Source organism: Carex rostrata, chromosome 29, assembly GCF_964058835.1.
Source record: "Carex rostrata chromosome 29, lpCarRost1.2, whole genome shotgun sequence".
NCBI classification, from domain to species: Eukaryota; Viridiplantae; Streptophyta; class Magnoliopsida; order Poales; family Cyperaceae; genus Carex; species Carex rostrata.
In genome coordinates this window covers 3300595-3318778 of record NC_135946.1, presented here as the reverse complement: position 1 = coordinate 3318778, position 18184 = coordinate 3300595, and the positions used below count along the sequence as shown (strand labels likewise).

At 30.9% G+C, this 18184-nt stretch overlaps 1 protein-coding gene across 10 annotated transcripts in view; it reads left to right on the top strand.

The window, feature by feature from the left end:
* Positions 1-18184, top strand: part of LOC144546455 (putative disease resistance protein RGA4) — a 131603-nt gene that overhangs the window by 9780 nt on the left and 103639 nt on the right. The gene's annotated exons all lie outside the window — the stretch shown is intronic.

Below are 18184 nucleotides of genomic sequence, written 5' to 3'. Positions count from 1 at the left end.
TGGGCCCAACCAATTCCTCAAGGAGCCCAACTACTCTTCGCGTGTTTATGTGGGCTTGGATATTATTTATAAATTTTCTATTTAATTGTAATGACCAGATATTTAGTGGATTAGCAAGTGCCAATTTATGATGGATGAAATTTTTGTTCAGCACTCAATTCTATATTTGTGTTCTGTACTTTTGTATGTCTATAGAACGACGGAAATAAATCTCTTATTCCAACAGGAATCTATTATTCTGATCCCAACACCGTTCAAATTTTTCCATGCGTGAATTTCAATGAAGATCAATAACTGGAATCGGAAAAACAGGTTCATGGAATAACAGCAGATTTATTTCCAAGAATGACCTTTAAGTGAAGGCCTTAATGAAATAGTTCACTTTTTTCTGAAACAATCTGGATTTGAGGAGTAGAGTATATCAAGTACTGGTACAGCCCCATTGATCCTTCCATTGTTTATTTGGATTAATGGACATGTTCATATTTTATAAATTAATTGGGAAATAAATTTAACTAATTATTCTAAATTTTACTAAATTAAATAATTAAAACTAACCACAACGGATTGGACACTAATTACAACTAAATTATTCTAATTTTGGTATATTACTAACAAATTCTAACATTTTACAACCATTTTGCACTAAAAATGAATTTTAAAAAAAATAGAGGGACTTACTTGCAAATCTGGGAAGAAATGGAGAAATTTGGGAGAAAGAGCTCAAGCGAGGAGAGATAGTGTAAAATTTGATGAAATGAATTTTGAGAAAAACGCAAGGGTGCCCACACATATATAAAACACGGTGCCGGCCATTAAATGGCCTGTTTCGATTAAAAATTGGTTCCGGCCATTAAATGACCGGTTTTGGATTAAAATAGGTACTGGCCATTTAATGGCCAGTTTGAATATTTTTATCAAAACCCAGTCGAACTGAATATATTTATTAATTTCTAATTAACTGTGGATATTAATAAAAATGATGGAGCTTCACTTGTTAAAAGTAAACGCTCCGCATTAAATTCGGATAGGCGACAGAAATCATTGCGCCTATGGCCTAATTCACAGAAAACAGAAAAAAATATTTCGAAATTTGTCTCAAGCAATAAATTAGGAAATGACAAGTCATTTTAGATAGGATATGTGTTCATCGGTTTGATAAGATTTATATAATTCAATATAATTAAAATAAATGAAAGAAAATGCAGAATTAACAAAAATAAATTTTGGAAAATTAAAATAAAATTTTGGATAAAATTAAAAATTGAATTTTTGTTACCAGTACGAAACTCTTTTGCATGAAACGGTGGAATTGAGTCGAATTTCTCTGAAATTTCTCTGAATTTCTCTTCAATATGTGTTCATCGGTTTAAAAATGAATTTCTCTGAAATTCTTTTGCATGAAACGGTGGAATTGAGTCGAATTCGCAAGTGGTGGCCCAGCCCCACCCACTGACACACCCCCAAGATGCGCTAGGGATGCAATGCGTGGCAGACTTGATTACTTAAGAGCAATCCCAAGCGTTCAAACTTCAATGTGATGTACTGGTCAATGGTCAATCGGAAGAGAAACAAACATGCTGGTAGATCGGTTGAATCATATCTGATGCGCAACCTGTGGGGCTAGGCTAGCTATGCAGTATTTCTTTTAATGCAACGTAATGGTTTCAAAAACTGAAGATGCACACATGTAAACTCGGATAGGACCACAATATATCTCGTTTTATTGTGAGGTCATGCCATGTGGCTATCCCTCTATGCCACGAGTGCATATCCTTTGAGATATCTCATATTTTACGTGACCGACGTGTCCGGTGCCTATTCGGATATAGCACAGGGAGCCAATATTAGTTTGGCTTTGAGATTCATGTAGAACGTATTTGAACGATTCATATTTTCCAAAAAGTCGCACAACATATGAGATATCTCAGAGGATGCGAATTCCTATTCCACAGCAGCTTTTTGTAGAGGGATCGTTTGCACCCGAGTGTGTATCCTCTGAGATATCTCAATTTTTGCGTGACCGACGTGTCCGGTGCCTATTCGGAATAGCGCAGGGGGGCCAGTATTATATTTGCTTTGAGATTCGTGCAAAACTATTTAAACGTACAGTTGAGAGATTCCAAAATGTCACACAAACTTTGAGATATCTCAGAGGATGCGAATTATTTGCACCTGATATTCAGCACGCGCGGATGTTATATTGTTATCTTTCCCGAAGAATAAAAGCAGTGCTATTTAATTAAATTGATTTCTATGTTGCATTTTACAAAATGTACTTAGATTTCATACAATCCATACAAAACATTATCTGAAAATTAAATAACTTGAATTGTTTTATGCTTTGTTTATGTTTTATTTATGTTTTTGAAATATTTAGTTTGCGATCATTTTACTAACTCGGAAAAAGAAAGTATATAGGATGGTGTATTAAATGAGATAATGGAATTTATTTTGTTATTGCTGTATTTTTTTTAAATGGCTTATTTCACCGAAATTCAATCATAATTTCCACAAATTACAATCATTAACAAACACTACGAGAATCTGGAGGTATTCTTTTAGGTGGGCCCGGAGTAAAGTGATTTCATAAAACAATGGAGGTATTCTTTCAAGTGACGTAATTTTATGTTTATTTTAAATATAAGTATATTTTTTTAATTTTTCTTGGAAAAACAAAGAAAAACATAGAAATAGAAGTCAGGAAAGCAAGTATGCATAACTCTATGTACTCCGTCGTTGCAAAATATGCATGATATATACCAACTAAAACTGTAGAAACGACTAATCACAAAATTCATGAGGCATACAGAAGACAACAAATGAATGATTTCTTTGTTAGGTGAGTCTTTCCAATTAGATGACCCCGTGACACTTTATAAACCCTAATAATGTCATCGCTTACATATAAAATTTACTAGTAGAGCTCAAGTGCATATAGTATATGGAACTAAATATTAATATTATTTTTCAAGAAAGTCTAAATTTTCTTGTGATATTGGAGTAAATCAAAAAGAACAAAATTGATTGAAATGGCATAAATTATTGGAGTAAGTATTAGTTTAATTTATATTGTTCAAAATTTTGAATTATAAAAAAATCAGAGTTCAATTGTATTTTTACAGTTGAGGTAGTGTTTTTAAAAAACTGATATTAGAAATGCTTGCACAATATATAAAGATTATTAATATTTACAATACTTATTATCTTGGTAATTGGTTAATTTCATATAGGTGATTATTGAACACTACCAATGTCTCTCCAGGCATAGAGTGCCCCAAGTGGATTTAGCACAAGACTTTTCAAACAATCGATCTCAATCTGCCATAGGATATCATAATTCTGCAGGGATGAAGAGATGAGTCCTGCTTTGTCCATTGTGTTCTGGGTCTTGGAGACCAAGTAACATAAAAAACTGCTGAAACTATAGCAGCAGTTGTTTCTGCGGTTGGGATCAACATGCTCTGTCCAGGTTAACTGTACAGGTCTTCTGTACTTAGCGATTTTCATATGCCGATTGTCTTTTGGTCGGTTTTCGGCCCCTTCTCCTCTCTCTAGGAGCTTACCAAGATCTGAGCATATTTTCCATATAGGGGCTCAGGAAAGGAGGGTCACACAAGCTGATTGATCAAAGATGTCAAAGCAGGCAATGTGCAGCCGATTGTCAAGCAGTCATTTTTTAGATATGATAACAAATCCTTGTTCCTTATAAAGAAGTAAAGAACCCATAAGGCCATAACCGCATTCTGTGTCTTTACCTAAAAACATAAAAAGTGTATCATCACCATCTTGTTGTGGTGACATGCCAGTGCACAATGGGTAAAATGCAAAATCCGAAGATTCGAAGAACTTGAAAATTGCAGTGAATTTAATTATTATATTTGAGCTATATATCGAAAATATATAATACCAAAATCAGAAAAAGGAAAAGTTTTAATTGATTCGAACAGAGAAGAACTTCTGACAAACCTACCTATCTTAGATAATTCAACTAGAAAGAAACAAAGTCGATAACAAAATTGATTCCAACAGATGGAGTAAAGTACCTTGAAGTAGGATTAAATTTTTTCCATGTAGACGCATCACTTCTAAGGTAGGTTGGTTTCAACAATTCAGATTCCTCGTCTGAGGCAGCTTCGCATGTAGACGCATCACAAAGAGGCTTGGTGAACTTAGGAACACCCTAGTTATACTCTATATATGGTACTTAATTTAGCTTCTAGAGTTCATATACGTTCAGGTTAATCGGATTCGGTTTTATCTAACTTTCGGTTTAGTTGATTTTCAGGAAAATTGAACAGATATATATGGTATATTTTAGTTATATATACTTGTAACAAGTAACTACATCCAAAAGTGGTGCAACGTTCATTTTGCATTCTCTAGAATGTAATAACATATCTATACGTGGTGCAACGTTGATATTGTATTCTATAGAATTGTTATGATCACTAATTAAGCCAGCCCATAGGACAAGAGCACCGAGGTACCTACTACTTGCAACAGGACTTTCTTTTTCTATCCTTCAAGTAATATTCTTGTTTATTTTTAACATTGATCAGATGTGACCTTTCCAAAAAGATGATCTCTTCAAAATAACCTTTAATAACGGTTTTGCTACCGTTAGTGATCAACACGCTAGAACAAGAACTTTTCAAATCGCTTGCAGAGGAGGCAAATCTTCTACCGGTTTTAGTTTTATAACTGCTACAAAGTTTCAGAAATTGACAAAAAGATTCTTTTTTTTTTCAAATGATAAGCAAGCCACGGTTCCAGTCCAAAATTTTGATGTATTGTGTGTACTAATTAATAGCTCAACTTTTGTAAAATATTTTGTTAAACAATACTGATGCTCAATAAAAACCCAAAATCGATGATTTAATTTAACATCAAATCATCATTTAGTTAACCACGAAAATCATTAAACATAAAATTATGAGTACTAGAGTTATAACAGAAATCACTATTACAAAATAATCAATTCATCTTATAAAAATAGAACATCTAAAAGATAAAAATTTATAATAAAAGTATTTATAGCAACTAAATTATATTATTAAAAAAATATGTAATTATTGCTTCACATCTCCTTGCATAGAGCAATATGCTCATAATTCCAATTGCATGCATTGTTGCAAAAGTTTCTACGGCTATCCTAACCATTAGCAATCCCGCATTCTAAATTTTTAATAAATGGATTTCACTTTTGATAGTTTTATCAAGCAATATATTAATTTAGAATTAGAATGAATGTGACACTTGATAATTTTCGAAAGCCAGATCTGAAGAGAGACCTTAGTTTTCAAACAAACTAATTAATACAGTTTTTTTTTATATTTTGCATGTTTATGCATAATTTCTTTTATTTATTTTTTCTTTTGCAACTATGAATAGATTTGGATATTGATCTCTTTTTGAGAATTAAAAGACAAATTTCCTGACAAAAAAAAAATATATTATAAACAACAATATTTATGTAGATAAAAGAGAAGAATTATTGTTGAAAATAATCAAACATAGAAGTACCTATCATTTTAATTTGATATAACAAGGTTCAAATGGAGGACACGAGCAATTATGACTAAAAAGTAAAACAATAAAAATTATGGAAGAACTGATCACCTGTGAATAGCAACGGTGTTCTTATGAGACAAGAATCAAAATCACCTTTCTTCACAGATTCACTAGAGGTATCACGAATACAATACTACTTTATACTTATATATGACTTTATACCCTAAATATAGAAACCATTTTCAATTCATTTTTGACGAACCTTTGATAAAAAAATAGTATAGACAACTTTATGCGGGTGGACAATAAAAATTATTTCCAAAATTAATTTGTCATACAACAAATATCAAATTGAGCATGATCCCAGATGCCATATATATTGCTCTAAAATTTGTCCAATTCTATCTTATCTATTGAGTTATCCAAATAAGATTACCGAAAACACAAAATGCATGTGAGACAACAATACCTGTCATTTTATTCCAAAAATGACATATACAAAGTCCTGTCATTTTATTCCAAAAATGACATATAGAAAGACCTGTCATTTTATTCCAACAATACCAGACATATTAAAAAAAAAATCACTTGAAGTTAATGTATATATTGTTGATTTTTTTTAGGTGGTTACCAATTTAATTTCAGAAGATCTTGATCTGAATCCTCATTATTTTGATCTAAATATCAAATTTGTTATTTTCTCTCTCTGAGAGTGCACTCCATTTCTTAAAACAATGGAGGTATCCTATCAAGTGACATAATTTTATATTTATTTTACATATTAGTATTTTTTATATTTTTTTCTGAGAAAAGAAAAGAAATAGAAATATATTCTAGAAAAAATAAATAGGGTGAGACATGATTCTACAACTTGTCTAATATTATATATAATTTTTCCACAAAATATATATATAGAAATAGAACCGTACTATTAAAAAAATTGAAGTCAGGAAGGGCAAATGTCATCTTCCGTCTAATATTTTAAATTAAAAAGTTGAAGTCATTGTGAAATATGCATGATACCAACTAAAATTATAGAAACAAACAACTAATCACAAAATTTGTGAGGCATATAGAAGACAACAAATGCATGATTTCTTTGTTAGGTTAGGCTTCCCAATTAGATGACCCCATTCCACTTTATAAACCCTAATAATTAATGTCATCACTTACATAAAATTTTACTAATAAGGATTAACTACATATAGTATATGGAACTAAATATTAATAATAAATAATATTATTTTCCAAGAAAGACTAAATTTGCTTGTGATATTGGAGTAAATCAAAAACAGCAGAGAGTTGTTTGAAATGGCGTAAATCAGTAAGTACTATTAGTTTAATTTATATTGTCCAAATTAATCAATTATAGAAAAACCAGAGTTCTTGCTATTTTCTCAGTTGAGGTAATGTTTTGGAAAAGCTGATATTAGAAAAACTAGCACTACAGGAATAATTGCTATCCTAATTTAATTATCAGAACTTCATTCTTTTGTTCAGAAAAACTAGCACTACAGGAATAATTGCTATCCTGATTTGAAAAAGCTGTACTATTTGCAATTTTACCTAGAAATTCCACTCATTTCTGGTTAGACTCTATGTGACCACTTTTATGAATGATAATAACATTTCCAGTGATCATTTATAACCTAAACTAAATGATCCCTTTCCTTGCTTTATTAGTTGTTGCTATTCTTTGCCAAAAACCAGTTTCAATCTTATGAATGTGCTATTTTCTAATAATTTCTTAAGAATTAATCAATGCTTTGTCCAGGTCTAAAAATACAGTACATGATGGATAACTTTCAGCCCCGAAGGCGTTGTGTTGATATCAATTTAGAACGGGATTATATCAGTGACTTGCCCCCAAATGTCAAAGAGGAAGTTCTTATGCATGTTTCAATCAAAGAGGCGGTTAGGACAAGCATTCTATCAACCAAATGGAAATATGCATGGATGTCAACTCCAAATTTGGTGTTCACAGAAGACTGTACACAGTCAGAGCTAATTAGGCTGGTTGACCAAGTATTATTAGTGCATCACGGTCCAATTGTACAATTTAAACTCATCAGTAGACATGTGTGTGATGAGGCAATTTGTTGATGGATGCTTATCTTGTCCTAGAATGGAATTAAGAATCTTCATATAAAATTGTGGGGATCTTTTTCTAAAAGATTCATGATTCCTTCCAGCTTGTTCTCTTGTCTTTCATTGGAACATTTGCATGCAGTTTGCGGCACCATACATGTTCCTCCATCTTTTCTAGGCTTCAAATTTCTTCGTACTTTAAGGTTTTCTGATCACAGGGTAGCCGGGATTGATGTAGAAAAAATCATTTCAAGTTGTCCTATACTTGAGATCTTGGAGTTATCTGACATAGTTATCTTTGGACATTTCATCATCCATGCACCCAACCTCAGATGGCTGAGTATCACAGGGGATTTTGTTGATCTCTGTTTGGAAACCCCTAAGTTACTTTTTGCACAGATTTATTACGATGGTGACTATCTTGAACTATGGGAATCTGTCAAGCAAGGATTTTATTGTGATATTTTGCTAGTACTTGATAATCTTTTTGCGATTGAAGAACTTCAACTATGCTCTAATTTTTTAAGGGTAAGAGATCCATAATTGAAATTTTTTTCCATCAATTACCTTTAAAGGTGATTAAGTTCTCTATAGCTTGTATTATATGCCTAGATGTTAAGGATAATCTATTATTTGACTTGTTTTAGTATTTCCCCAAGAGGCTTAAACCAGAAGTGCTCCTGATACCTTTCTACCAATTGACAGAGCTTCATATCAATTTCTATTATATATACACGAGAGAGGGTGCAACTGCTTTTTGTTTGTTCAAAAGTGCCCCCAACTTAAAGTTGATATCTTTGAAGGTGCGTCCTAGAAACTGGATATTTAATCGACTCACTTCAATTATGTTAACAGTAAAACTATCCCTAATTGGCTATCTGCTACGTACTATCTTGTTTATTACAATTAATTTTATCTTATTTGATCACATTTTCCCATTGTATTTATCTTATTTCCAGCTTCCAGAGGAGTAGGAGGATGAGGCTTACCCTTTGTCATTTGCTCAATCTTTTTGGGAGGTGGAAGGAATAGAATCTAACTTGTTCAACTGCCTTCAAATTGTGAAGATAACTTATTCTGTTGAATATCCTGAGTCAATTCTAAAGTTTGCAAAATTCTTTCTGCGCACTGCACCTGTATTAGAGAAGCTGATTATGAGAAAAAGGGATGTTACAAGAGAAAGGAGGTCATTCTTGAAGAAACTGGCGAGTTTTCCAAGGTTATCAAAGATTGCCGAAATTGTCTTTGTTGAATGATTTTCTATGATATAATAGAAAATATGAAATTGGTCTTTTGTTTAGAGCATGAAATAGATCAACAGTATCTCAAACATTCTGATCGACTTTATTTTGTATAAACTTTTATTAGCGCTCCTGTGGTATTGACATTTGTTTTGTTGGAGACGTTATAAACTTATAATATATATTTCATGTTGATTTCTATGCCAGTAAAAGCAAGTTCTCTACCTTCAATTTACGCACTGAAAGAAATTATCATTCATTCAGACTGCTTAATTGTCATTTCTATTCTAAAAGAGACTTGTAGAGTTTATATATTGCTACAGAATATTCCTATATATCATTCCATTATGCATAGTAACTTGTTACTTTACAAGCTTTAGTTAATTCATTAAATGCGAAGATGATTACATTGAAAACAATTTGTGTGTTCGATTGGAGCGGACTTGAACAAAATAGCTCAGTTGAGACGGGCTGATCAGGCTTGAACACGACAAAATCTTGAAGTGAAGACATGTTCAGCATTGGCCCCAGTCGATTGGGCCGGACTTGAACAAAATAGCCAAGATTGAGACGGGCTGACCGGGCTTCAAAAAGGCAAAATAATGCTGTGAGGACATAGGTTCAGCACTGGCCCCATATGATGGATGTAATAAATCTGGCCCATCCTAGCCCATTGCAATCCTTACACTGCGCTGCCTTATATATATATCACTTGGGTGGGACCAGAACTAATTTGTTCAACATTATAGTAAAAGTCAAAAGGACAGAATCATACTTTTCTAATGATTTGTCATGGAATTCCAAGTGCGATGTCCATCTTTCATAAAAGTTTGAAAGACATGCAGAATATATTCTAAGATTCCTTCATTTCATACTGATTTATAGACATTGTTAATCGTCTCTTATTATTATTTTGTTTTTATGATAGAGCATACTATTTTTAATGTTTATTATTTTTTGATATTGGTGAGAACTAAATATGAAAATTTATACTAAATAAAAAAAAGTAATCTTATTCGTTGATTACAGTCTAACACCATTACTGATATTATTGAAAAATTTAAATTAAGTTGTAAAGCAATAAATTATAGAAATAATCCAAGATTACGGTATTGTTGATCACATATTAAAATCCAAAAAAGAAAATGAAATAAAATCCTAAGTGAATTGAGTTACTTTTTCTAAATCTATTTCAAAGTCGAATTTTTCTTTTTTGAATATGGAGTATTCCATATTCAAAAAAGAAAAATTTGAGAAAAATAATATCCAGTTAAGATAGAAAAAAAAAGATATTAGATTCTATATAGATATATACACAATATGCCAACTATTATATAACTCGATTGTCCTTTTTTTAGCTTATCCCAGTTTATATATGATTCAAGAAAATATGTTTGCTTAATTTGAGAATTTTATTTGAGAATATGGTAATTTTTGTTTCTTTTTTCAAGTGTATCAAAATATTTTCAAAATTAGAATTCAATTTTATACCTTTATGCATACCAAGAGTATCTTATCACCTTGTTTTAGACAAAAACCGACTATTGCGAATTTTGAATTTGTGAACTTTCTAATATAAATAAAAATACATGTATTATTACTAATAGTGATTTATGAAAATTGTATTAATTTGATTTGAACAAAAATGCTAATTAAAAGTGATTCGTTCATTTATAAGCTAATATATTTACACTTTAATTGAAGATACTCTATTTGTATGCAACAGTCTCCAGGGAGATGATGCTGATCTAATAATTCAACTGGAAAAAATAGTTCAAATTGTTAGTATTTTTTGTTCTTATTATTTGCTCATATCAGGGTCATGTTGGTTAATTGTGAGGGTTATGCGAAAAAAGTAGGTTCATAATTCCACAATATTATGTAATTAGACAAGCTATTTATTTCCGGAAACATATTAATTAGCAAAAAAATTCACACCACTACGTACGATTTTAACTAAAGTGGAAAGTTTTTAACTTAATTTAATATAAAAAACCAACTCCTTTTCAAATAAAAAAAAACCAAAAATGTTAGTAGACAAACTAGTATTGTGCCCGTGCGTTACGACGGAGACATATTATAAAATTGAATAAAATATGAAAAGATTTTGTTATTGATATTCATATAGAATTAAGAATAAAAAAAACAAAAGATTAGACAAATAATAAAGAAAAGTAAAAAAATAACAATAAATGAAAAAAAAGGATCAACTATAACATGAATTTTTTTTTGAAGTATCATTGCCATTTATCCTCTTCGATGTAATCTAACATTTCTGAAAATTAACAAATAAAATATGAAAAAGTAGATTATAATTGTTCAAATTGAAAACATATAATAAAATTAGAAAGGTTAAATTAATATGGTTCATACCTTATTCCTCGCTCAAGATCTCCCGGAATACTTTTTTGTTCTCTTGTAATACTACACCAAAAAATTTTGCTTCAAGTATCGTGCCTGTGTGTTGCAACATGGACATATTATAAGAGGAAAAAAAAATTTTAATAAAAAAAAATACCAATGAAAATAATAATTATTCAAAAATTGGGGGACATGTTAATAGAGAATTTATATGATTAGGTAATTTTAATTACCTTGAACCTTGATCTCTGATAATAATTTGATTATGTGATGATTCTATACCAATGATATCAAATAATAGCTCGATTCGAATCTAATATCAAATAATTACTTGTCAGGAATGCAGTGTTTCAATCACAAATTACAATTTACAACAATAATCATACTAAAATTTCCATTTCATAATGTCATGGTTGTATGAAAATAGAAAGTATATTAATTATCTGATCTAACTATACATTGAGGACCTGGTTGAGTTGTTACTCACTAAAAACATCCCATTAATCAAAATAGAACATCATCATATCATTGATAATTCCTTGATAATGATTTATGGAATCAAAGAGTATATAGCTGGTTTGGCATTTACTTTTGTTGATTGTTACTATATGAAGCGGAAGTTGATTGTTACTTTTATTTCATTTTCATTTTATTTGTGTTGAATGTATCTAAATGCTGGAATAGTTGAAAGGATATTCTTTTTATGCATGACTTGCTGTTGACAGAATCGACCGCATCATATCTAGTTTTAGTCATTATATTTTGTTCGGGTATTATTTTTTTGCCCTATAAACTTATTACCACTAACACCAACAATTTGAAAGCTGAGGGAATACAATGACCAATTTCATCGACCATCTTAACGTTCGATTATTAATTAATTTGTTATAATTGAAGGATTGATTGGATGATATTATTTATTGAGCTTTCCATTTAGAAATTAGAGCGCATTGGAGCGCTCTCTAACAAACAAAATTCAAAGCTGAAATGATAATTTTCTTGATTTTGTAAATATATTTTAGTTGTCTCTATAAAGATCAATCTGGGCTACTAAATAGACTGATCTATTATACAATTTTGAGTAACAAATTTTGTTGAAATTGGGGCCCAATAAGATTTGTGTATTATCTTGTCACCGAAATTATCTTGAAAGCAATAGAAAAAGGGATTTTCTTTAATAGAACAGCAAATGATTATGTTTTTTCTCTATTTTCTGGACGAATCTGCATGTATATATGCAAATGGTGGTGCACAAAATGAAATTCATTTGTACTTACTTTTCTTTTACTAGTTATTTCACCAAAATTCAATCATAATTTCCACAAATTAGAACAAATAGCTAGCCTGAGGTAAAAGAATGAGATAGAAGTATTGAAGACGATCATCAACAATTAAACACTATAAAAAACTGGAGGGTATCCATAAAAAATCAGGTGATCAAGATTGACAAGAAATGACAAGTGGGCAAGTGGCCATATAAAATTGTTGATTTTTTATGTGGGCCCGAATTAATGTTTAGAAGATCTATAATTTGATCATGATCTAAATATCCAAATTGGTTATATTCTTTCTCTCGGAGTATTCACTCCATTTCATAAAACAATGGAGATATCCTTTCAAGTGACGTAATTTATGTTTATTTTAAATATTAGTACTTTTTTTTAATATTTCTGGGGGAAACATAGAAATAGAATTATATTCTAAAAATAAATTTAGGGTGAGACATGATTCTATAATTTTTTTTAATATCAAATATAGTTCTTTTAAAATAATATAGAAATAGAATCATATTTTTTTTTAAGTGATGTCAGGAAAGACTCTTTGTGCTCCGCCATTGCGAAATATACATGATTCTTTTCAAAAACTTAATAATGACTTAACTTGTACTGAAAACAAAATGTAGATTTTTTTTCCATTTCTTCACCACATCAGATGTTACTACCATACCTTATTTTGAATTTGTTTTTGAAGAAAATTCATTCCTTGACCATATAAGAAACCCATATAATTCGGTCCATACCTTATACTGAAAATCAAGTGTAGATTCTTTCCATTTCTTCACCATATCAGATCATACTACCATACCTTATATGTTTATTTTGTGCATGTTATTTGACTATAGCTCATGTATATAGAGAAACAAATATACATAAAAGTATTGCACAAAAAAATAACGATTCAACTATTTATGTTTTCACACGTATCTTCTCTAAAATAGAAAACTTAATATAGAATATCATCCCTAATATAGTTTAAAGAAAGAAAACTTATTTATAGCATATTAAATGTTTAAATTTTATATACTAGCCATAAATTGTAGAGAGTTATATTTATAGAGTCCGGACCGTTCTTACTATAGAATATATCGATAGTGATCATTTTCAGATTTTAATCAGACGAGAATTTTTTTATATCGTTAAAATTAGTGGATATAAAAAGGAAGGGGAAATGGTGATATGGCAGCCGCCATTGATGCTTGGCTTTTTTCAATCCTCATAGATCTTTAACAATTATTGTTAAGTATTAATTTCTATTGGCGCCTACTAGTCTGTTACGTTGTTGTTCCCTAACAAAAGATTGGTATGTCTAACCTTTCTTATGTTTGTTCTTTCAATGCAATTTATTTGTAGTTCTCGAAAATATTTTGGTTAAATTCTATTTTCAATGCTTGGCTTTTATATTTGTGAAAATAAAAAGGATGGAAAAAATGGTGATATGACAGCCGCGCACCATTGATGCTTGGCTTTTATATATGCCACACAAAAAAAGTTCATAGATCTTTACCAATTATTGGTAAGTATTTCTATTGGCACCGGGTATTCTGCTATGATTTAGTTCCCTAATAAAACGTTGGTAAGTGTAACATTTCTCATGTATATTCTTTCGTCAAAAATTTTGTAGTTCGCGCAAATTTTTAGGTTAATTACATTCTATGGTATTGCTTCTAGCCTTTCAGACATATTTTTTTTTATTTTGGGTAACAACTATTATTGTGTTGTATTTAAGACTATTATGTTTTCACACAGTTCTCCAATCGGCGTGACAGATTTACAGTTCTCTCTGATCTCCACCAATTTATTAAAAAATCTCTCCAATTGGCACCAGAAACTCTCTCTGTCCCTTCAAAAGGTTGGTGTCTAGCCTTAATTTGTCATGTTTTATGTTAGCTATACGAGTATGTTTTTCCTGTTAGCCTTAATTGTACATATTTATTTTGATACAAATTTGATTATAAGTCAGGTGCTAAATAAATGTTGATTATGAATTGCAAATATGTCCAAAACAAGGGTAATATATATAATTGAATTGACATGTCCATGCATACTTTTTAGAGAGTATTAAATTATGCGTTGAATAAACATAATTTTGAAAAACAAATTATGTTGATGAATCATTCAATCTATTTATATTCTGTTTTGTTTAGAACATTTTACTTGTTTATTATTATATTAATAACGGTTATTATTGAGAATGTTAATGTGTTGGTTTGTGAACAATCATATTGTATTAATAATATGGCTTTTACTTATCAAGGACTTTATTTATGATATTGGAAACTCTTCTCAAAGTGGTGTAATTGATACAAGAGCTGGAGAAAAAATGGGGAGACAAAGGACAATTCCAACTGGAGAAGGCTGGATGATGGTGGTACGCCAACACAACAACAAACCTGCTAACAACTCTTATCAACCTCCCACACTCCGCTACAATAACAACAACAGGTATGTGGTGATCACAAAGAACAGCGGCGCCGACCAATTTAAATCTATAGAGACAGTTACAATAATGATTTTTTAATTATAATGCAGAGCGAGGGAACAGCAGGTGTTGCACCAAATTTCGACACCAAACTGGTCGGAGCTCCCCAATGACGTGCTTGGGTATCTAATTGGCTTCTTACTCTTACCTGATTATTATCGATTTGGCGCTGTATGTCGGAATTGGTACACGGTGGCAAGAGAAAAACATCATCGTCCAGCTCAACAACTGCCATGGTTGGTGCTGGGTGAAGATATATCCACCAAAAAGCGTATTTTCTTCAACATTTCTGATAACAAACATTACTACATAGACATACCCGAATTGCATGGGCAATTCGTGTGTGGTTCTTCATTTGGTTGGCTCTTCACTGTAGACAATGCTTTGAACATCCGTATGCTGAATCCATTTACTCAGAAAAGCTACAACCTACCTCCTTTTGATTTTGGCCGTGAATGTTTCTCTTTTAAATGTGACAAAAAATCGTTGGTGCACAATGTCATCTTGGATCATGATCCGAATGAGAGGTCAAATTTTACAGTGATGGTAATCGATGGCAATTTTTACAAGGTAGCCTTTTGGAGGCAGGGTGATTCAAGTTGGACATCAGCTATATTGCCCTATGCTATAGTTTGCAACATAATATATTTCAAGGGACAATTCTATGCTGTTGGATTTGCTGGTCGATATCAACTTAAAATTTTTATTGTTGATGTTGGCCCGGATTCAAAACTCATACCATTTCACTTTCAGCATCATATTCCAATAATTGAAGGTACTTACAAGTCTCTAGTGGACTTCAATGGAGAATTGTTGCTCTTACAATGGGAGAGAGAGGAGGTGGAAGGAATGTGTAACGGAAATGTTGGCGCCTGGAAACTTAATTTTGATGAGCGAGTTTATTCCAAGTGTAAGCATATTAGTAACCATGCATTCTTTATTGGCCAAAATTCGCCAGTGGTTATTGATCCTAGACAAATTTCTGGATGTACCGAAAATGCTATCTACTTCACACACGCTGTTCGCAGCTATTACTGGGTTCGAGGGAATTCTATAGAAATCTATAACCTGGTTAAAAATAACTCAGCTATATATTATCCATTCAAAAATTCACCCTCTGAATATGTTGCCCCAATCTGGCTAGCCCCTAATCCTTGACACAGAGTCGACACATTTGAGAATTGAGAGTATCTCCATGTTGTTTATCATTATTGGGTTCTTAATGTTAGAAATATGTACCATAATTGTTGCTTGCATAAATGACATTGGATTCTGATTTGTTACGTCTAACTTGTTAATTCTTATGTTATTCTTTGGATGAAAATCATATTAGATTAGACATTTAGACAAAGTCCTATTTGATATATCAGAGTGGTTATTTTGATATGTGATATTTATATCTAACAAGGGCAGAGTTAAAAAATAGAAATTTCAAGCACTCATAAACTACAATGATTATATAGTCATGCAAAAATTAGATATATGTTGGATGTTCATTGCAAATATCAAACAATAAATAAGGCTCAGTGACCAAACATCGACACAAAATTGAAAATAAATTTAGAAATGAAATCGTAAATTCTGCATTAATATAGGAATGAATCAATGATGATATGGTACTCATTACCCAGCTTCAATACATTAGACGGGCTTTATGTGTTAGTGTGGTGACTTCTCTTTAGAGGATCCAACAAAATCTTTTTGAAAGACAATTCAGTCATTCTCTTTCCAAAGTAATTTTTTTTTTATATACAATTTTATTATTTCAACATGATCTCCATAATTAATGTGATTGAAGACCAATTTTATACTTTCTAAAACATTTTTACTATATTTTTAGATATACAAAATCGATGCTTTCGGATAGTTCAGAATCTTCTGAATATTAACTGTTACACTATTTTAATTTTTTTTTCATTTTAATATTAATTAGTATAGTGCTAAGTTTTAAGTTTCTTAATTATAAAAGACTATGGGATAGGAAACACGCATGCATGATTATTTAATTTTCTTTCTAATTAGAATTACCCACAACTATTCCAATCCCATAGTACAACCGAACATTCAATGATACAACAATTTAATGTCATATTTTATGTCATCTTTAATATAGCTTCATCAATTCTGGTGATTTAAAAATAAAAATGACACAAAAAAGTTTTGGAAAAAAGCTATGAATTTAGAAATATTTTATTAATATCAAAATTTTCAAGTTATACAGCAGAGTGCAAATTTTCCAAGTAATTTTAGAGTCCGGTACTTAATTTAGAATATCTCCATAGTGATTTTTGAATTTTAATAGTCAGATCAGAAAATTTTACTTGCTAAATTTGGTGGAATTAAAAACGAACTAAAAATGGTGATATGAAGCTTGGTTTCAATCAATTTTTAGCAAATTAAATGTTTAAATTTATATACAAGCCATAAATCCGGGAGACCTTATATTTTTAAAGTCCGGCCCAACGTTAATATAGAATATTAATCGTGAAAGTGATTTTCAGATTTGAATAGTAAAATCATAAAATTGGTGGCAATAAAAAAGGTAAACAAAACTGGTGATATGACAGCCGCTGTTGTTCCCTAACAAAAGGATGGTGGGTTGATCCTTTCGCTTGTTTATTATTTCATCATCCAATTTATATATATTTCGCGCAAACTTTTAGATTACATTCTATGGTATTGCTGTCTAGCTTTTCAGGATATATCTTCTTTTGATTTTGGGTAACAGTTATTGCATGTGCTGAATTTTTGTTAAAGAAAATTTCATGTATTCATCATATAAGAAACCCATTTAATTCGGTCCATATACCTTATACTGAAAATCAATTGTAGATTTTTTCCATTTCTTCACCGTATAAGATCTTCCTACCATACCTTATATGTTTATTTTCTGCCTTTGAATTTTACTATAGCTCATTTATATAGAGAAACAAATATACATAAAATTGTATTGCAGTATAAATTCACAATTCAATAATTCACCGAGCATTGAATTATTTCTGTTTTGACAAATATCTTCTCTAAAATAGGATTGACAAGTTTATAATTCTCGCTGATCTTCACCAATTGATTCAAAATCTCTCCGATCGGCACCAGCTATGCTTTTGTTCTGTTACAAAAGGTTGGTGTGTCTAGCCTTAATTTCTCGTTTTTCCTATTAAACTTAATTTCACATATTTCTCATGTTGGTATGTCTGGTCTTAACACAACAGAACTAGATT